Here is a 13638-nt window from a genome sequence, read left to right as displayed (position 1 = left end):
GAAGGGTATTTTCAGTATATATTACGGAGAAGAAAATGTGATTTATGGGCCGAATGGGGTAGATTTAAGTGAATTCAACTGTGCGGTCAGAGGAATTACCAGACCGCACAAGAGGACATTTGAATCCCTATGCAACTGGTTAATGAGGGGATTAAGGATTAATCAGGAGACACACACTGTGAGTGTTCAATGCGTCATAAATCGTACCACTCACGCTTTGATCTGGGAGCTTATGCCACTTGCAAGCAACGAGGACTGGTTAACTTATCTGCAAAATGCAAGTCATTGGCAGTGGCCACTGGTACTCCTTGTCAGTGTGCACCAAAACCCTTTGATAAACATTGAAGCTGCTCCGGTGGATGAAAATATTGATGAAGAAGTCGAGGAGGCAAACATTGAGGCAGGTGGCACCGCAGCACCTCAATGCGTGGCTGATGAGGGGGAGAACATACCCTTTATTGTTGAACAGCTGCAAGACGAAGAACGTGAATTGGATGAAGCAATGAATGCCGATTCGTCTGATGATGACGATGATGTGCCTCAAGATTGGGTAAGCAGCGACTTCAGTCATCTTGTCGTAGATGACGGATGTAGCTGGCCTTCGGATTGCAGGAAGAATGAAATTATTCAGGGTGCAAGGTACCACTCAATTGAAGAGGTGAAGGAAGCTGTTAAGTGCTGGTCTCTCTCTCTTATGTGAGAGTTTAAGACAGTCGAGTGCAAATCTCGTAAGTGCGATGTAGTATGTGTGAAGGATGGCTGTCCATGGCGGGTGCATGCCTACAAGGGTAAATGGAAAGATTATTGGGAATGCTCCATTGTCACTCAGCATACTTGTCATTTGCCTGGGGTGCAGAAGAGTCATCGCAACCTCACGTCGCAATACATCGCAAATGAGATGTACGGGACGATAGTACAGAACTTGTCATATGAACCAAAGTCTATTATCAGGTACATTCATTTAGTTGTAATTTTATTTAAATGTTGTTTGCTCATATGTAATATTTGCTGCGTTGAGATTCTATCAGACCTGGATACGTATTTGTAATATTTGCCGCATTGACTGAAGACACAATATTTGGATTCATGTATTTGTAATATTTGTAATGTTCATTATCATATTATTTTATTTTAAATGGCTTCATGTATTGTACTATCGTAATATTTAGATTCTACGTTGCAAATGTTATCGTTTAACTATCTTCGTACGAGTTTTAAATACCGTAATCTTCTTTGTAAAATTGAATTAAAATTTTATATGCATACATAAGAGTATGGCGAATGAATCTTATATTTGAAAAAATTCTGAATTTCAAATAGTTTCTGAAACAAATAATCTAAGAAAAAATATAACAAAAATGGACCAGGAGCATAAGATTATAGGTTTTAGAACTTTATAGGTTTTAGAACTTTGACTATATATTAGATATTAAATAATATCACATTAGAGAATAACAATAGATTTTAATTAGAAAAGGGTTATAATTAGGTTTAGTTAACATTTCAAATTTGAAAAATTCAAGACAAAAGAAGTTAAATTTACATCAAATTTGAGTTTGAAACTTTGCACAAAGGTACCTAGAGTTTATAGAATAGTCATACCAAACTTCATAAACAACAAAGCATGAAATCCTAAAGTTAAGCATAAACTTTCCTTAATCTTAGATTTAAAATAGGGGTAAAAGTATTTTGTTTCAAACTAAACTCCATTAACAAAAGTTATAGAGTTTGAAATCTAGTTTCTAACAAAACTAGTTTTGCTATTTTTGAATTTTTCTGTGAATTGTTACGAATTTTGGAAGCCAGAAAACACACACACATGAAATAACAGATGCACCAAGGGGGGTTTGGATATTTTGCGCTTGGATCCCTAAAAGAAGTCTTCTTCTCACGAACAGGCGGGAGGCATCCCGCCCAGTGGCCGGGCGGAAGGCCTGCTTCAGGGACCTCTTCGCGAATAAAAAAAGTTTTCTTATTCGCGAAGAGGTCCCTGGAAATTTTTTTGAGCCTCCCGCCGCCCTTTCAGCGGGCGGGAGGCACCTATTTCTCTAAATTTCTCCAACTGGCACCCCTTTTTCGAAATTTTTTTAATCCCCTTTTTACAAAAAAGTCCGGAAAACAACAGCATGCCTCTTCTCATAATGGGCTCTCAATTCTACAAGTTCATGCCAACTCCTAAAGCCCAGCTAAGCCTGTTGACCGGAACGGGCCCAAGTTGAACTGTCGAACTAAAATGCCCAAGAGTATGTACGTACGCCAAGAATTTGGTCCTCTGGAAGCTTTTCCCAAAAAAAGAAAAAAAAAATGGTCCTCCGGAGATGCCGGGCAGTGGGCAAGAAATGCTCGACCAGTGGAGCGATGGGCATGCAACTCCAGTGATGCATGCTCGAGTGGGTTAATTAATTATCCGCCGGTTGGGAGATTTGGTTTAGTTTAGTCCTTTTGAAAGAAATGGTTTAGTTTAATCATCAAGAAAGGGATCGACTGGTGCCTGCTGATCACTCCTGCCGGCATATTCTCCCACGGCTTGGGTTCCTGGAAACGACAGGGCGTATTCGATGGTAAGTGACGACCAGCCAGTCTCAGTTAACGTACTCCCGGCGTTCACGTTCTTGCAAGGACTTTCACTAGCTCCCGGCGTTGTCAGTTTGTCAGTATATCATGTGTGTGCTTCCTACCAAACATTTGCAGCTTGTTCTGAAAAGGAGATGATGCGTTTGTAGTAAGGAAAATGGTTACATAATTATTCGACTGATCTTCATGGGACACTCTCGACTGATCTTCATAATTTTGTTTTTTTTTGATACTGTGTTTCTTGTCATACATACTATGGGGAAAAAACCGTTCTAGTACCCTAAACTATTTGGTTTATCTGTTTAACCCCATTGCAAAAAAAAAACAATGTCCGTTGGGTATGTTTGACATTACTTTAACCTTTGGTGTATGAAAATAACTATGAGAAGTTAATTTATTTATCTAACACACCACAAGGTTTGAACTACAAAGGCAACTTGTAGGAGGAGAAACCAAAAAAAAGAAGATAAGAAGCCAGACATTGGAGAGAGATGAATTGGGCCAATTTGATTTTTTTTTGGGGGGTGGGGTTGGGTGGAGGATAAATCAAGTTGATTTTTTGTATCAAGTGTAGAACAGATAAACAGGCTTCACCACCTAATGATATTTCAGGCTTCACTACTGATATGCACACTAATAATCTTCTACAAGTTTTAGCAAGCTTCCAAAACCAGAAGGCAGATGATGGCATAGTTCGATCTCAAGAATATACCCAAGTACGTACTCTTTGTCAGTTTTTGAGAACCCAAGTACGTACAACCACGTCAGATTCGCATCATCTAGCTCGATCCGTACGTACGTACCTACTATGCTAATCCGGTTGCTGCTTTCTGCAGGATGATTAGGATAAATAACTTATTTAATCAGCTCTATCCCTTTCATCTATCTGACAATGCGTGCATGAGAGCAGCGATAGAATCGGGCGGCCGGGAAACAAACACTGTGTTGGGTTCGGGAGTGAGATAGATGGTGATGGATCATCGATCTGATACCCATACCCTAGTATCTCTGAATATAATGCATTAGCTCGGTTCAAGGAATATGTGATGGGTCGATCTTTTTGCATGTTGCAGTATGAGAAATGACGTCCTGTCACCAATAATAATATTTGCAAATTGAGAGAGGAAAAAAAGAAGAAGAAAAAAGACCATGCTGGCAGACCATCCTAAAAGATGATAGGGGCCTTACCTTACCTTACCAAGTTCTCTCCCCAGAAAGACTTCTAAAAAATATCAAACAGTGCCATCTCCGGTTTGTTCACCTACCCCTAAATATAGGATGGCGGCGCATTCACCAGTGAGAACTTCACAGCGATTACGTAACACTATTCATGCACAGTACTGGTCAGAAAAATAGAAAAGCTGTCATAAGCAGTAATTTTATCATCGACTGATCGTCATGGAATCGCCAAGCGAATCCACCGATATTAATGCTTAATATACGAAATATAATGTGCAATTAGAGAGACAAATAGTCCACAATTTAGCAACTATTCGTCTCATGCCATCAAATGTCATCTCGCAAATATCCTTGATGCTTGCTTGTAGAATTAAATCCTCTGTGGTTCCCATACTAATATAAGTGGCTTGACACGACCTACCCACCCAATTGCTTACATCTACATTGCCTCACCATTGCACAACTTTGGCTTTTGTAAACCATACATCTAACTGGTCGCATGCATTCCTCGACAATTATCCTGCAATAAAAGAGAGGGATATATGAAAACCATGCTTAACCAACACCATACCAATTAATCCAAATCACACAAAAGGTGCCCACATGCCACCCCAAATGGTCCGACTACATTGCTTCACATCACATTACATCCACTGTCCCTATCCAGCCAGTGGCCTAGCTACTGCACTTCACCAACAAAGTGCATGGTTCTAGGCTTCAAGTTAGTAGCTAGACCTATTTCAGGTTGGATGCATATGCTTGAAACTTTAGGTCGAGTACGTAATTGCTGCGATTTTTTACATGTGTAAGATCCTATTAATATGTACTTCCAAAAGGGGTTTTGGGATCATAATCGTAAGGATCCAGTGCAAATTTGAACTGTCCGACCGTACCCCTCTTCCAAAGTGAATACAGGCGGTGCACCCAGCGCAGTTGAGGGCACACATGACGTCTCTAATACATGTTACAAGCTAGGTTTCAAGAGGGCATGAAACAAGTAACCATGAATCGATCGACATAAGATATATTATTCCAATACTTTTCTGAATTGCTTTACTCACAGACCAATACGTACCCTCTTTATGTAGAGAAGGACTCGCTAACTAATCTCACCTAACCGAGAGAAAAAAGGATACACATGGAGGATCTTAGAACATTTTCAAGATGTAGTAATTGAGTGACAAGGTGTGATCCAATCGTATGTGTGCTGGTGCCACTCACGGTGACCGTCTAAGCTTTGCAGTTCAATGAAGTTTATCTAGGATATCTGTGTCGTTACCTAGGTGCAATGGAATATTTTGGAAGTCGGATGACTAAATTTGTGACGTGGTAACTAAACATGGAGAAATTTGCAAATGCAAACCATAAGATCGCAAATCGATCACCATATCCTGGTACCAGCTAATTGCTAATGGAAGTTCCTTGTCACTGATCAAAAAGTACTAAGGAAAATCGTGCCATCTGAAGTGATCTCACGAGCTTAGCTCTTGAAATAAAGAATCAAGAGTACTGGTCCTTAGCTTAACAAAAGAAAATAAGAGTGTCAGTACTTACTATAGCAAAGATCCTTGGAAATTAAACACAAATTTCTAGCAATATGATGTCCGGTCTTCTATCTACCAACTAAATCTCTCTCCTCTCTCTCTCTACATGTTTTTTCCCCTTCAGTTGACAAAACATTATAATGCTGGACAAGTGTTTCCTGATCTAGCTAGTCTCCAAACAAAATAGTTTATGTACTATTTCACATCACACTCACACATTGCCTTTTGTATGTGCTCTGTTTCTATCGTTTTCGTTAAAGGATGCATCCAACAATGGGAAGCAATAATCTGACTAAGTTGCGTGGGGCTCTATGTTTTTTCATGATCAAACGCATTCAGAGAAACCTGTAAAGAACCAGGCGGGTGCTTGCCCAACCGAAGGCACATGGGGCCAACTGCATCGACTGGATCCTTAAACTACACTGCAAACACATAAAAAGAAACAAAAAACACGTAAGAAAGGCACAAGCAAACATGAGTAGCACAAGAAGCTATTAGTATCAAGGGCAAAATGAACATTTCACATTCATCTCATGGCACCCTGCAGCGCCGCATCAGCATAGGGGCATGTTTGGGCAAAAACGAGAATTGAGGAACCATATTGACCTTTTTGAAAGTTTAAGGACAAATTTGACCTATTGTAAAATGTTCGGGGATGGTTTTGGCTATTTTACCTTTGCTAAATAGGCTCCAGCTGCAAGGTACTACTAATAAGCTATATGACCGGCGCTAATAATGGATTGGCACGTACTCCCTTCATCTTAAAAAAAGTACCATTCTAGTTTTATTCCAAGTCAAACCATTTTAAGTTCGATCAAGTTTGTATAAAAAATATTTATATACAGGGAAAAGTCCATATGCTAGGCGTAGCTACACCTAATTAATTACTGAAGAAACTGAAGAAATTTTCAGTAATAATCGCTGCATGCGATTACTGACACACCTTTACTGAACATGATTCAGTAATACGGCAACTCGGTTCAGTAATTTTTAGTCAGTTTGTTCAGTAATTTGACTGCTAGATGTAGAATAAACGCTACACCTAATGTGTAGAATAGTATTACCGTAGGGAAAAGTTTAGTTTAGACCCTTTAACAATTATAAAAATCTATTTTTCATTCTTCAACTATAAAATTGGATAACAATAGCCATCCAACTGTTGAATCGGATAAATTTGGTCTATTGGGTGGTTTCAAAGGTGGTTTTATGTTTTGCAAAAATTAAAGAAAAACAAGTTTAACAAAAGAAATAAGTAATTCATTTTAAATTAGAAAAAAAATAAAACTAGTACCCATATTTTCTGAAAATCAAACCTATGTATTGATACTCTATTTGTCGGTTATTTTGATCTAATTTATTTCTATTTTTAGAATTTTTATATTTACAATTATACCTATTATTTTTAATAAATAAGATCTAAATAGACACCAACAAATAGGTTATATTTTTATAAACTTTTTAGTACCAGTTTCATATTTTGTTGTTGATTTATTAGTTCTGAATTTTCTTGATCAAACCAGATTTTCTAAACTTACTCTTGTAAGTTCAATTTTTCAATTAAGACACTCCGAAAATCATAACATCATAAAAATTATCTTCTAATTATAAATCTAATGATATAATTATCGCATAATAACTTTTGTAGATTCCAACACAAACGTGGTTAAACTGTAGAATGCCGGTTCAAATTCTAGGAAATTCGGGGATATAGTGTACGAGCAGATTTTTAATTTCCAACTTGGACAGAACAATCATAACACGTGCATTCGGCATAAAAGAAGACAACTTTTAGGCACTCTTGCCTAACCAAGAAAGTACCTTTGCGTACAACTACTGTTCTAGCTAACTGAAGATTCTTAGCGGTTAATTAACTCGCGAATCAAGCTACCGGTTTGTTTCATCCAAGCGTTGACTTTGAAGTGTGCTGCATGTGCCCTGTTTGTACCGAGAGAACCACCAAAATCTCAAGATGTTCACCTGTTGCAGTCACAAAGCTTCCGACCTTTAGTTTTTTTTACTTGTATATTTACGAAGTAGAATAAAATGTATGCCATTAATTAAATCAGAAATTTACTAGTGATAATTTTCATGATTCCAAACTAAATAACTTGAAATATATCAATGTGTCAGTGTTTAACCTCAAAGCCCACCGAGGGATACCCCCGAGGTGGTAGATTGTAGGTGGGGTGTCGCCGAGATCAGAAACTCGAATGTGCAAGGAACACAAGATTTAGACAGGTTCGGGCCGCCGGGAGCGTAATACCCTACGTCATGTGTGGTGGTTTGTATTGACTTAGGTGTTGTCATGTTTGGAGGGGGTCCCTGCCTACCCTTATTTAGTCTGGAGGATAGGGTTATATGGAAGTTCTAGCCAAATACAAGCTCATGAGTCCTACCCTGAGTACTACTCGGGTAGTTTCCTTCTGTTCCAACTAGTCCTACTCCTGTACGAGTAGATACAATTGGTGTAGGGTGTAGACCATATCCCATCCCTAATCCTAGAATATGTACGCCATGTGCGCAGTCCCGTGGTCCCGGATCTACAAGTCCCCGAGCTGAAAGATAAAGAATTTGAAGAGCTCAAAAGTGCGGCGCAAGTAGTCGTAGATATGGTGGATCCTCCAGAAGAGGTGATAGTTAGCAAGAGGACGCTGCTTGAGCGACTCCGTGAAGCCCCACAGAAGATCTCTTGGATACATCTCGAAGACCACTAGAACTTATGTAGCGCACATCCTTGGGCTCATAAAGTCCTACTAGCCAAAGGCCAATCTGAGTCCACTGGCAGATGGCATGGCAGCCGACTGCTGTGAGGAGAAATTCTCAAAGTTTGTCGAGGAAGCAAAGCCAGTGGCTCAAAAGTTATTAGGTAGCCTGGAGCAGGAGTGAACATGATATGTAGTCGCTGAACAACCTGTCCATGAATGTAAACATATATATATGTTTTATTTGTTGTTGCCCGTTGATGTGTTTGGTGTGCTTACTTGTAGAGTAATACTAAAAATCGTAGGATTTAGATAAAGAATGCGGGACGTCCAATACAAAACTGCCCAGAAGACCATGCTTCTGGAGGTAGTCAATGACTTGGTGTCCAGCGCAAAGTCCCATACAGGGAGAGTAAGCGAATCAGGATTTACTCGCACCATGCGATACTCTAGATTGCTTTCATAGGTGTGGGAGTCTCTTCGACTTCTCGCAGTGACTCATGCCGTTGGTTCCTATAAACTGTTAGGCTAGTACTCGAAGCAGTCAGAGTCGGTCGCAAGTAATCTTTGCCTTTCAGCCCGTAGTACTAGTTGATAACTAGTAAACAGAAGTATGGGAACGAGGCCCCTTCAGTAATATTGAGTACTAGTTAGGAACTAGTAGACCCAGTATTACTGGAAGTATGGGAGCGAGGCCCCTTAAGTAACACAGAGTACTAGTCGGAAACTAGTAAACGCAGCGTTACTGGAAGTATGAGAGTGAGGCCCCTTCACTAACATAGAGTACTAGTCGGAAACTAGTAAACGCAGCGCTACTAGAAGTATGGGAGCGATTCCCCTTCAGTAACATAGAGTACTAGTCGAAAACTAGTAAACACAATGTTACAAACACAATGTTACAGAATGAGAGCGAGGCCCCTTCAGTAATATAGAGTACTAGTCAGGAACTAGTAAACGCAGCGTTACTGGAAATATGGGAGCGAGGCTGTAACGCCCGCGTTTTTATCTTATTTAAATTACGTTACCAATCACTCGCTTAAAAAAAATCTTTTAAACCTTTTCCGCCGCTTGAGCTCCTGAAGCCCACCTCCCAATTTTCCGCCGTTCCGACATCGCGCAGTCTCTTCCTCTTTTTCCGCGGAGCCGCCCGTCCCTTTTCCTTTTCCACGAACCCTGCCGTCCCGTTACATCACCATCGTGTCGCGGTCGGCCGCGTGTGCCTGCCCGGCCGCGACCGTCAGCGCCGCGCGCGTGTTCTATCTTTTCTTTTCTCATATTTTGTCTGAATCCATTTTATTTCTCTCTTCTAAATTTTTTATTTCTTTTTTTCCTGGACTCTATTTATTTTTGCGCTGGCTTCCTCTTTCTTTTCTCCCCCGTGCTGCCTGCTGCCTGCTCGAGCTGTAGCCCGCTCCTTGTGCGCACGCGCGGGCCAGCGCACGACCCGCTACTGCTCGTGCACGCCAAGCCGGCGTGCGGCCCGCTGCTGCGCCGGCCTGTCCCGTCCCGTCCCCTCACCCTCGCCGCTCGCGCTTTGTCCCCGAGCATCCCGGCCACTATTAATGGCGAGGCTCCTGTACTGCCCGCGATGCCCCCCCACGCCGGCCATCTCCCCTCTTCCTCTCGGCCTATAAATTAGACCCCAAGCCGCCCCTCACTCCGCCCACACCGCCCCAACACCTCTGCTCCTCTACCTCACGCTGCAGCTCACCGCCGCTGCTCACCATTGCCGCCCACCACCCATCACCGTGGAGAGCCCTCCGTAGACCGTCTCCGCACGAGGTGAGGGCCGGAATCAGACCCCCTCGGCCTCCTCTCTACTTTTTCCCCCTCCCCGGGTGTTGCCATGCGCCAGGGGGCCGGCGCCCATGGCCTGGCCGCCCCCCTCCTACTATTTCCCTCCCCCTCCTGTTCTGTCTCGAGGAAGAAGAAAGGCAGACTTGTGCATAACTCCCTCCACTTTTCCTCCTTATGCAGTCCGCAGCGCCCATTTCATGCGATATTATGTTCTGAATTGATTCCAAACTCCACCACGCATCAAATATTCTCTCCAAGTCCCAAGATCCACATCCAACAAATATAATAGCCTCCTCTATTTTGAATCGAAGCCCTCTATTTCCCTTTTTTTAGCTTGTCGGCGAACTTTGTTTTATTGTGTGATTGTTTGTGTGTTGTAGCCGACGGTGTGACCGAGGAGGAGCAGGACCGCGAGCCGGAGCCCGAAGACCCGTACCTCGAGGAGGAGCTTCCGGAAGGCTTTGAGGACGGCAAGTCCAATCCCATCCTTTGATGCATATTTATCCCAGTTTTATAAACGCAACCTATTGGGCTGTTTTATAAAATGCATTGTTTTATTGCAAGACATGGTTGGATAGCCACCCCTTAATTGCTATGACTATTCCTTGATGACCTAGGTTAATGTCTATATAGGATTGGCTCTGTTGGACGTAAACTACTGCTAGAGATGCTTATTACCTTTTATTCTCTTTATTATATTCTAATCATGACCACAAAGCGCTTTACCAAAAATAAGGGTGTGAGTGTTTTAAAAGATAAAATGGGATTTCAGGAAAATAAAATAAAGATATAACCTAATGAGATGGACGGTGTTTTCTGTGTGAAATGCCACTGGTGTGCTTGTACCTTTGTGGTTGAGCATGGTTGGGAGATGTCCATCTTGTCAATGTAAGGATGAACTGAAGTGTCATCTTGCCTAACCCACTTATCGTACAACCACTCGACCGTTGTGTGGGCAACGGCTTAGCTTAAACCCCACTAGTTGTTCTGCTAGCCAAAAGGAGAGTGGGTGAGCAACGGGAGATCATGGAGAAGGAATACGATCTGTGTGAGTTATGTCCCGGTTATGACTTTGTTGATAGGTCATTAACCCCATGGTTGCTTCCGTGTTGGCTATTTGGATTCAGCTGAGGTGGGTAATAGCTTTGTTAGGATCCGCCGCGACATTAAGGTGTTTGTAGTGCGGTACCCTACTTGTGGGTAAAGTGTACAACCTCTGCAGAGTGTAAAATCTATTCGAATAGCCGTGTCCACGGTATTGGACGAGTTACGGTATGGTCACTTCAATAGACATTTTGGGATGATTGGTTTTGTGGCGTGAGTTGTTTTGAAAGTGCCCGGCAGTTGTGCCGTGAGCTACGCTGGATGTGGAGTCCGGTAGCATTAAAACTTGGATCCTTTGTGTAGGATCAACCCCACTTATTATTCGATTACTATAGAAATATCTTGAGAAAACTCTTTTATTAAATGAACCCTTGCATGTGTAAAACCTCGCTTTATCATAAATGAGCCCTAGCCCCATCCTTGATATGTCCGTGCATGATCTTTGTTATTCCCCTCCGCGGGTGTGGTTGGACTTGTTGAGTACGTATGTACTCACTCTTGCCTAGTTTTTACAGAGGAGGATCCGAACTTCGTTCCTAAAGACGTCGAGTAGGTCGCCGTCCTGCACCCAACCTTGCCTGAGGTTCAGGGTCTCCACAGGAAGCTTACTATGGCACAAGACTCTGATGTTATCTTAGATTTCTTTGGCACTTTGGTTTGGTTTGTAGTCCTTATGTTGTCCCTCTTGATAGTGGCGCTTCAGTGCCCGCTACCTCGACGGTTTGTACGGTAATGAACCATCTGATGTAATAAATGTATTATCAGCCTTCTGGGACTGATATTTGTATCACATTTAGTCACCTCTGATGAGGGGATGCTTCAGGTGGTATCAGAGCCGTAGGTTGGCCGTAGGACGCGACCCTTAAGACCGAGGACATTTTCTAAGCCGTTTCCCACTAGATCTTTTCCCACTTAACTCACCTTTCCACACGGCACTTACCTTTGGCGCTTGTTTGGTTCTAGATGGCTGGCAATGGATGGAGTGACGGAATCTGCCCCGCAGAGCCTGGCCTCCCGAAGTTATTGCTACTCAGCCTAGAACGCGTCGGAGTTGTGGACCCACCGGAGTACACCTACCGGGAGTACAACTTCAGAGGCACCCTTCGGTGTGACCTGATGATCTTCGTGGGAAACAGCACACTTTACCCCGACGTGGATCCCTGGTTCATCTCCACCACTAGCTTTGGGTTCCCAGACACCAACCGAAAGGCTGCCCAAAAAGCCCTGCGACGCCTACGTGTGGTCTATAGGCATCATCTTCAGCGAACTCCTATGGGATTTTTCCCACCTGCTGGAGGGAGAGGACGCTCGTGGATTGCCTGGATGAGAGGATTGGAAAGGGAAGAAGAAGAACTAGAAGATATGGTTTCCCACCTGTCCATTTACCTCACCGGCCTAGACCGACTTTACAGCGAACAGACAAAACAACTGAAGCACCAAATCTGCAGGGCAGAAAAGGCAGAACAAGAGTTGGAAATACAATGGAGGAGGACAATAGAAGCTGAGGCTCAAGCTGAGAGTTCCCTAGCCTCTCTCCAAGACATATGGTGAAGCAACACTCAAGAAAGGGAACGTATCAAGGCGCGCAGAAGAGAAGCTGGATTACTGGAAGGAGAACCTGAGGAAACCCATTGGGATAAGGGCACTCAGACCGAAGATGAGGTATTGGAGCAATGTCTTCCGCCAAAGAAGCGACCTAACCGGATCGGGGAAGAATCCCCTTGGGAAGAGTAGAGTACCTAAGCTAGAGCTATCATCCTAGTAATAATGTATCCTTGGGAGATGTACCTGACCCTAATGAAAAATAAAGACCGTCTATCCTTCTTGTACCCTACCATGTGTGCAAGGCTTGTTCACTCTACCTTTGTTTTCAGATGGCCGAGAATGGTTGGACCCAGGGCGTTTGCCAAGAAGAGCCTGGTTTCCCCTGCCTTTTGATCAACTCCCTGGAGCGCCTCGGTGTTACTGAGCACCCAAGGTACTACAGCAGAGAGTACGAACACCTCAGCACTCTTCGCTGTAGGGTGGTTCTTTCCATCGCCAGAAGCTCCCGCTACCCCGACATCGAGCCGTGGCGAGTGACTGCCACAGGATTTCAACATCGGGATGCCTATCCCTTGGCTATCAGAAAGGCTCTCCGCTACCTATGCCGGATCTTCGAGGAACACCTCATTCCCACACCGATGAGGCTTTTTCCTCCGGCCATCAGGATGCAAGTCTGGCAGGCCCGCATGAGGAACTTGGAATGGTGCCGCCATCAAGAAGACCTTTTGTACCATGTGGTCGCCTACCTCGTCTCCTTGGACAAGCTCTTCGACGAGCAAGCCCGATTCCTAAGGGAGCAAACCCACCGGGCCGAGCAAGCTGAGCTTGCAGTGAGGATGCACCAAATCCGGGTGGCTCAGGCCGAAGCAAGGACCGCGGCCGCTATAAGTAGCGAAGCCGTCGCTCATGAAAACCTCAGGCAGATCCAGGATCGGCGCATGCAAGAATGGACCAGTAGTGGAACGCCCGTCCCGGCAATCAGGGAGACCCAAGTCCTAATTGGAACACCTATCATAGGATGGGGAGGACTTTTTGGGACCCCGCAAGCTCCACCCGAAGGTGCCGAAAGGTCAGCTGTAGCCGCAGAAGGAGCTGTCGAACAGCCCCGAGAAAATGGGATCCTAGAGGACGACGAGGAAGAGCTACTCATTCCACTGGAAGTGCACTCCGCCCCGGAAGACGACTTGCCCCGT

Source organism: Panicum hallii, chromosome 8 (genome assembly GCF_002211085.1).
Source record: "Panicum hallii strain FIL2 chromosome 8, PHallii_v3.1, whole genome shotgun sequence".
Taxonomy (NCBI): domain Eukaryota; kingdom Viridiplantae; phylum Streptophyta; class Magnoliopsida; order Poales; family Poaceae; genus Panicum; species Panicum hallii.
Note: the sequence above shows the minus strand (reverse complement) of the source record.